Raw genomic sequence first — 8,274 nt, forward strand, 5'->3', positions numbered from 1 at the left:
GATCTAATAATTATATTGGAATATTTCTTTCTTTTGGGTTATACATTTTTTAAAAAGAGGAAAGGAGAAAATGCCATTAGGTGATGTTACCATTTTTTCACTTGAAGATAGTCATTTTAAGGAAAGCAGAGTGTGTGATATGGAACCAGACGCCATCTCCCCCTATTTTTTGGTTCATAAGAACAGACCTGATGTACTAAAGTTGCCGGCTTTCTGTTTGTTTGTTTATTCCATGTATTCCCTGTTACAGAGGGGACGCTTGCCACGGGGAAGGCTCACCTTGACGAGGAAGTGCCAGGGGGATGCCTATATGGGAGAGGCAGGGGGAAGGGGATGATCCCTACCCTAAAGGGAGATGTGGGCGTGGAGGCTTCATGAAATGTGGGAAATCAGGTGTGTGGTTCTAATATGCTGCCCCTCTTCGGTGTGCACGTCTGCTGGCTTTGTGAGCACATCTTCCTGTAGATTTGAAATATCGAACTGCAGGTAATAGCTACGGGGCAGGGAATGTCTGGCTTATATGTGGGAGAAGACAGAAGATCCATGTAATCTCTTGCCTAAAAGCGTATTAGAAACTGTGTTAGTTGTGCAACAACGAAACAAAACAAGCAAAAAAGCACAAAGAGAAAGAAAGAAAACTCAAACCAACAACCCCTACCACATTTTGCTCCAGTTTATTATTTCCAGTAGCAGGCCAGTCCCTAAAGTTAACAATGAATGATTATGATTCTGTAGTTTCGTTTACAGCATAAATTAGCATTTTGTTTTCTGTTACAGCTTTTGAATGAGGAATTATAATGTATAATTTGCTGAAAATAGATGTTATCATCTCTTAGGATGAGAACAACCACATAAACTTGAACAAATGATAAAAATGGAATCAATTACATTTCAAATGGAAGTAGTTTACAAACCTCCAAATACAAAGTGGCAGTAGTAGCTGGTTATTGTAACAAATAATTAGTTTTTTTAAACAACATTTATTGAATTCCATTGACGATTTGGTAATTGTTCACAGTTGACTGTAGCCCTCCCTCTTCCAAAATGAAATGTGGCGTGGAATGACTGCATTTTATAAACTGCAGTTTGCCTCATTATTTAGTGCTGCAGCCAGAATGTATTTTTATTTGCAGATGTAACCCTTTCTGAGGAATAAGAAAGCATCGAATTGACTAAAAGGATGCCACCAAGCCTAGTCGGTGGCTTGAGATCAACACCCAAGGGCTCATGAGTGAGAGAGTGTTTTCAGGCACCAAAGAAAGAAGACAAGCATATGGTCAAAATGGGTGTGTGTGAGTGTGTGCTGAAGAGGGGAAACATTTAAAATGATTTCTCAAATAGATGGATCGTATTTGTATATCAGCAAGAGTTAATTTCCCTGTCCCACTCCCATCACTTCCTGCCCATAACCCTTTCCATCCTGTGCCATCGCTGCTAAGGGGGTCATCTCACCTCCCATATCTCTTAGGAAGCTCCCTGGGGAAGGAACCTTGCCTTCTTCTGGACCCCTCGTCCTGCCTGGCCTGTAATAGACAAAACAGATGTGTTGGAAGATGGTTGAAATTTCAGCAAGCAACTTTCATACCTTTATATACGTCCCTTTACTTACTGCTCTTTACTCCATCTCTTAGAATGATGAGGACCATTCTGCAGTGTCATTTTTGAATATGGGAATTTGACCTGGAGAGTAAATGAATCCAGCCTTCATTTAAGGCTGCAGAGTGTGTGCTCCGCTGGGGAATCATGTTCTTCCCCAGGGGAGAACATAACTGGTTTACCATGGGCTCCCTAGGTCCCTTAATTTTTAAAATGAAAAATTATGAGGTATATACTTAATAAAGTCAGAGAGGAGAAAGAAAGAAAAGTGGGAATCTGAGGGGTTTTAATTTTAATTCTTTATTTTTTGGTAACTGCTACATGCTGAGTGAATCATTCATTTTTGATTATTTCTAAAAGATTAATCTATTTCTTTAAAGTTAATATGGAAAGAAATATGTTCAACATCACTTTATTTTTAGATCCCATGACTGAGTCTGAAACAAATCAGTGGTGCATTATAAACACACAAGAATGTATCTAATGACAGGAGTCAGGCTGAACAGATGCTAAAAAAGACGCTCCGAGTGAAGTTGAGGGAGCTGCAGGAGGGAGTGGAAAAAAAAATCTCTGGAAGTTGGAGGGCTTGCGAGGTGAACACTGTGGAGACTTTTCACCGTCAAATATGTGCTTGTGCAGTTCCAAGCAGAAAAGGCTCCATTTGCTTCTGCATGAAAGGAGGAATGATGATACCCAACGCTAGGATGTTTATTAAGACAAAGTGAGACCCTGGACCAGGCAAGGCCTTTGTTATTGAGTAATGAAGAGCTTGAGTCAGTGTTAGGTCCTATTGGCCAGTCCTCAAATATTTACGGAGTCCCTACTGATGGGGCAGCCCAGCCACGTACCTGGTGCGTGGTAGACTCTCAGTACATTAGACTGACTCAATAATAATAGAATCCTTGCATTTAATACTTCCTATAACCTTCCAGAAACCCTTTAAAGTGCTTTACAGAGATTAACTCATTTTGTCATCAAAATAATCCTGGAAGTAGCTACTATTATCAGTATTGCTTATTACCTATTACAGATGTGGAAGCTGAGGCACAGAGAGGTGAAGTGACTCAACCAAGATCACACAGCCAATAAGTGGTCCAGTCAGGATTTGTACCTATCATGTCTGGCTTCTGAGCCCACGTTTTATCCACCATGCTGGGTTGCCTTCAGGTGGATGAGCCCATGGATGACAGAGGAAAATCAAAGATGAATAAAACCTGCTGCCTTCAGCATGGGGGTGGCTTTCTAGTGGTGCCTCATCTCTATGCAGAGAAGGTTAGAAAATGGGTAGTGCTTTAAGAAAGGAGCACATAACAGTGCTGCGGTCATTTGGATGATGGGAGTTTCCTGTTGGCTGGAAGAATCGCAGGACTTTTAAGGAGGCAGTGACATTTGGTTTAGGCTTTGAAAAATGGGGAGAATTTGGGCTGGTGAGAATGAGGGTGGGAATGAAGCAGAGGGGACGGTCCAGGCAGAAAGAAAGCACAGGAGAAATTTGTTACGGAGTAGTTGTTAAGGGTTGTTCCTTTTTTTGATTCTTGTTGATTTTTTTTCATTCAGTCAATTTTATTGAGCATCTACAATTTATTGTGCTTGTCCCTGCCCTCAAGGAGCTTTAATTTAGTAGGAGGGAGAAAGATCATATGACATTTATGAGACACACACACATATATATATATATATAAAATATATAAATCCTTTTGTATCTATATACATATGTATACACATATCAATCTATCATCTGTTCATCCCTGTCTGTGCATTTGTCCACCCATCCATCCATTTATCAGTTCTCTCCTTTAAACTGTGTGAAGTATCAAGAAAGAAAAATAATGTTACATAGAGAATAGAAGGGGTGAGGTGATGGGGTCATTAGTCCAACTTTGGAAATTTACAAGTAAGGCGTTCCAAGGGTGAATTTGCGGTCATCCCCCCAGCAGTCCCAATGCTTTCTATTCTATTCTGTCACAAGCAAGCAAGAAAGCTTTCAAACCTAGTTGAAAGTTAAGGTCTTGGCATCATTTAAAAATCTGCTCTGTTGACAACGTCAAGAGCACGGTTTAATTTTACAGTAAATCCAACGTAAAGTTTTATTTTGGATCTTGTTGCATTTTAATAGACTGCTGAATGTTTTCTGGATTAAAATTAGTCATCCAAGCTAGAAAGTCAAGTAGCATGTGAAGTGGAGGACACACTCTGCGGCCCATGCAGTAGTGCTAACGAAATCCTTTACTTCCTTTTTGTGATGTCAAACTAACAGGGTTACAGAGCATCGTGAAAAGAGCCAAAATAAAAGTTGTAAAAGGGAATAGAATCATCTTTACAATGTTTGTCAAAGGCTTGTTGTTTTAGGAAGTAGGACTCCATTGCGAGTTGATTTTTTGACTCTGCTAGTAACAGATGCATTAGAAATAATTTTAAAGTTATTTCCCCCAATTTAACTGGTCTTAAAGAGCAAATTTCTAAGCAAACCAACAGACAAACCCAATGCATTGATTCCTGTTTATGTGTATTAAAATATTTATTTAATTATTTTATTTTGGCAGGGGGGCAGGTAATTAAGTTTATTTATTTTTGGAGGAGGTACTGGGGATTGAACCCAGGACCTTGTGCATGCTAAGCATACGCTCTACCACTGGAGCTACACCCTGCCCCCTGTATTAAAATAAATGTTGGTTCATTTCCCCAGAAGTTCGGCCATATTCCTTCTTCTACTGTGGTAGTAAAATCGAGTATGATGATGTTTGGGGGAGTGTTTATAAACTGTAAAGCGTTCTCTTAGGCAGGATCATTATAGTGGAAGGAGAGCTTGCTTTCTGAAACCTTTTTTATTACAGCGGCATTGAGTACAGACCCAGAAATAAAATAAATGTTAAATAAATATGCATTATACTCATTTAGGTAGTTATTTTTAAAATGCTTGTTTACAATGATTTCAGACATTTGCATTGCAGGGCCTCACTCCAGGAGCAATGACTAAATCTGTGTTAAACGTCTTTGCTTCCTCTCTAACTGGTTCTGTCAAGTGACCTCTCACAGCACCTCAAAAAAGCATAGACTGACATCATTTTAGGCTAATGAGTCTTCCCCGAGCATTACTTAGTTGCTGAAATAAAGTGATTAGAGAATGTTCTGTAATATGAGAGCCTTTGAAAATATTTGAATATCCCTCTTTTCGGGAGAATTTTGGGAAAATGCCCAATCTTATATTTAGGCAGAAAAGGTGTTTTAAAAGTCTTCATAAATAGTCAGCATTGCGTGAATGCTTGCTGTTATTAATTCTCTTGTATCTGTTGTACTTAAATAGTTGCAGACTTTTCTTATTTGATTTATAAATGCCTCACTTTTTTTTTTTATTATTTACATGAGCCACACATTAAATGCAGTGCAGGGCTTGAAATAGATGCTGAAATCTTTATTGATCATTTGGATAGAAAAATAACCTTTGACTCCTTCTGGGAATTTACAGATATCAGCCCCGGTTTCAAAAAGGATCAGAACATAGAGGCAGGAACATTCCTTTAAGCACCAACCCAAAAGGACTTTTGCTAAAAAAGGAGTTTCCTCTTCAAAATTAGGACAAATACTTCTTTTGTTCTGCCTTTTAAAATATAAGGAATACTTTCTTTCTGGATATTTTACTACTTAATTAAAAAATATAGTTAAACTTGACTTTCTAAGGTGCTGTTTTTGGATATTTCATGCCAGGAAACTGACAGAAGCACACTATTAATTTTTCTTATTGCAGATATGATACGTTTTAGCTTTGCAGATTTTTCTTAGAAAGGTTTGGAAAAAAGGAAAATCAAAATCATACATAATGCAAACACCTAAAGATATTCCCAGACACTGTTTTAATGCACCTCCTTCCTGTCTTTATTCTAGGCCTATGTACTATTTCATTTTTAAATCGGTATCACATGTAAGTAACTTTACAACCTGATTTTAGCCCCATGAATCATAACTAACTTGCCATGTCATGATTCATATGCCTCTATATCCCTTTTAATGTCTCTGTAGTATTCCATTGTGTGATTATAGGACCATTTATTTAACCATCCTCCTAAACATTGGGTATTTAGGTCGTCGCCAGTTATGACTAAACCTGGGGCATATCTGTGATTATTTCTCCAGGATGATACCCAGTAGGAGAACTTCTGGGGTAAAGGGCATAAAAATGTTTAAGACTTTTGTGTTTACTGTCTCTCAGAAGAGATGCACCAGCTTATCCTGCCAGGAGCTACATGTTAGGGTACCAAATGGAGGCTATTAGAAAATGAATCATGTTACAGTATTTTTTTTGTCCATTTGAAAACTTCAAAATAAGCCTTTTTAATGACCGTGTCAGTCAAGAGATCATGCTTATAATGATGATGACCTTCTTTAATCTTTAGTTTTTCAAGTTCTTCAAGCTGCTAGAACAAAACGTGGGTCAGGTGATCCAAACAAACAGTTTATGTCAAGAGTTTAACTCTGGTTATCAGGTGAGCGTTTCCCCCTCTCTTTCTAGGGCATATTATCTCTGCAAAACCTCCTGGCTGATGTTCTGTTGAGATCTATGGAGAGAAAAGTCTTTCTTCTTCCACTCAAGGAACTGCTTAAACTTCACAACTAGGAACAAGTCTGGACTCTAAGCAGCATGTCTTGTCATTCCTGAGATAATTCCAAGGGAAGAGGAATGTTAACTATATCCTAAAGCATCACTATTGGCAGTCTGGTCTGGACTGAGACGTGGCAAGTCTTAGAGATATTTGGGAAAATGGAAACTCTTGTACAAAAGAATGACCACAATGAAGGTCATGCCCATTTCTCTCCGGCTCACCCCACTTCTTTTCCCTATTGACCTCGTCACAGCTTTTTCAATAGTGCTTTTGGACCCTTGGTTTACTAACAATATAAAACCCCTTTCCCCAGCTCCTACCTTTATTACAATTTGATTCCTCCCTAAGAAAATGCATTTCTGGGGGGACAGTGGCTGTTCATTTGTCCGCATCCTTTAGGCCAGGAGGAGCTGTGGTCATGGTTGCTTCCAGAACATTATTTTGCCACTATCACACAAAACTGCATGGTCCCTGTGGCCCCAGGGGAAATTCCCATAGACGGTATCCTTCCCTGCTTCCTGGCTGCCTTATCATCTTCCTGTCACTTGCGCTTGTCCCCTTAGGGCTCGGACACTTGGATCTTGTCCTCTCTCCCCCAGCTGCCACTACCAGGTCGATCTTCAGCGTCTGTGCCTGGAGGACGTACCCAGTGGCTTAGCCTCGAGTTGCAACACATCAGCTCACACTGTGCTTTGGCGGCCCGGTCACCTTGCCCACACCCTGGCCTTGTCCTTTGGAATGGCTCTGTTCCTGGTACCTTTGACTCCAGTCTCATCATATGTGACCACAGCCTCATAGCCTTTCTGCTCCCTCACCTACTGATTTCCAAGCTCTCTGGTCCCTGTACAACTCTCTCTTTTCTCCAGCTCATTGACCATCCTTTCCCCCTCTTTTTTGAGCCAGCCCAGAGCCCATGGTACATGTCTTTAACCACTCTCTTGCCAAAGCCTGCAAGCCCTTGCCCTTCTATATCTGTCCACAAAATCCCAGCCTTGGGTCAGTTCAGTCAGCTGCCTTTTGGCTTCTACATGCAAGCAGTTGCCTGCTGTTGGAAAAACCCATTCATGCTAAAGAATGCCTCTATGATTTTAATGTCCCCAACCTCAGTGCCGTCCACCAAACTCTGTGTGGGTCATCAGGCTCACTCACTGTCCTCATCTGCAACTCTAGATGCTGCCCACTGCCCTCAGCAGCCCTGCCCACTGCTGGCTCCCTTCCCAGGTGAGGATTCGTGGTCACCTGATGTGGATTGCCTCACTCTTTTTGGCTCCTATCTGGAAATCTCCATCATTCCACCTCCAGCTTTCCTGGCGCCTGTGAGTATCATCCCCTCACCTCCTCTCCAGGACTTTGATCCATTGTTATGGCTTTGTGATGTCACACATTTAGGAACAAGTGTACGACTCCCATACTTAAAGTTTCTTCCATCAATCTTTCACTTCCTTTTAGAGGTTGCTTGTCTCCTTTTGTTGGATGGAAGGAAAGGCCCAGCTGAGGTGACTACATTTCAGTGTCACAAATCCAGACTGTGAGGTTGGTTTCTCCCAGTGGCACTCAGATTCCTGGAGCAAAGAGGCAGTGTTCCAGGGCAGGTGACCTTTTCACCAAGCTCAGCAGTAGATATTCATTGTTTCCAAATCCTCCCCTCCCTCTTACTTTTTGATGATTTCTAATAAGGGTTCAACCATTACTTCCTTCTGGCAATGGCTCATGATTACCAAATGCTGGGACTCTTAATAGTTCTTTTTTATTTTTTTCTAGACATTTCTGTGACTTTGTTGAGAAAGACCTCTGACTTCAATGGCATCTTCCTGTGTTTCATCCCTTCTCCTCCTCTCCCTCATTGACCCTCTTGCTTAGCTTGACCTGAAGTGCAGTGTTCCTGGGATCCATACCTGGATCCCTTCTCCTTTCACTCTATTCCTGCTCTCCTGTGGCAGTCTACTCACTCATGGAGAACAGTCACATCCCTGCCTTTCAGGTTTGTGTTTCCAGGCAAGAGTTTCCTCCTGAGCTCCAGATCTGTTGAACCAACTGGCTCTTGACAGTCCCATTGATATTTCAAGCACAATGCGTGGAG

At 40.9% G+C, this 8,274-nt stretch overlaps 1 long non-coding RNA gene across 1 annotated transcript; it reads right to left on the reverse strand.

Moving 5' to 3' along the window:
- Positions 1-202: 202 nt before the first annotated feature.
- Positions 203-7,515, reverse strand: LOC140687810 (uncharacterized). The gene is made up of 3 exons (XR_012062410.1): positions 7,434-7,515; positions 1,453-1,523; positions 203-557 (listed from the first exon to the last, which is right to left on the reverse strand). It is a non-coding gene; the product is annotated as an uncharacterized lncRNA (long non-coding RNA).
- Between the last annotated feature and the right edge of the window lie 759 nt (positions 7,516-8,274).

Source organism: Vicugna pacos, chromosome 2 (assembly GCF_048564905.1).
Source record: "Vicugna pacos chromosome 2, VicPac4, whole genome shotgun sequence".
Taxonomy (NCBI): Eukaryota; Metazoa; Chordata; class Mammalia; order Artiodactyla; family Camelidae; genus Vicugna; species Vicugna pacos.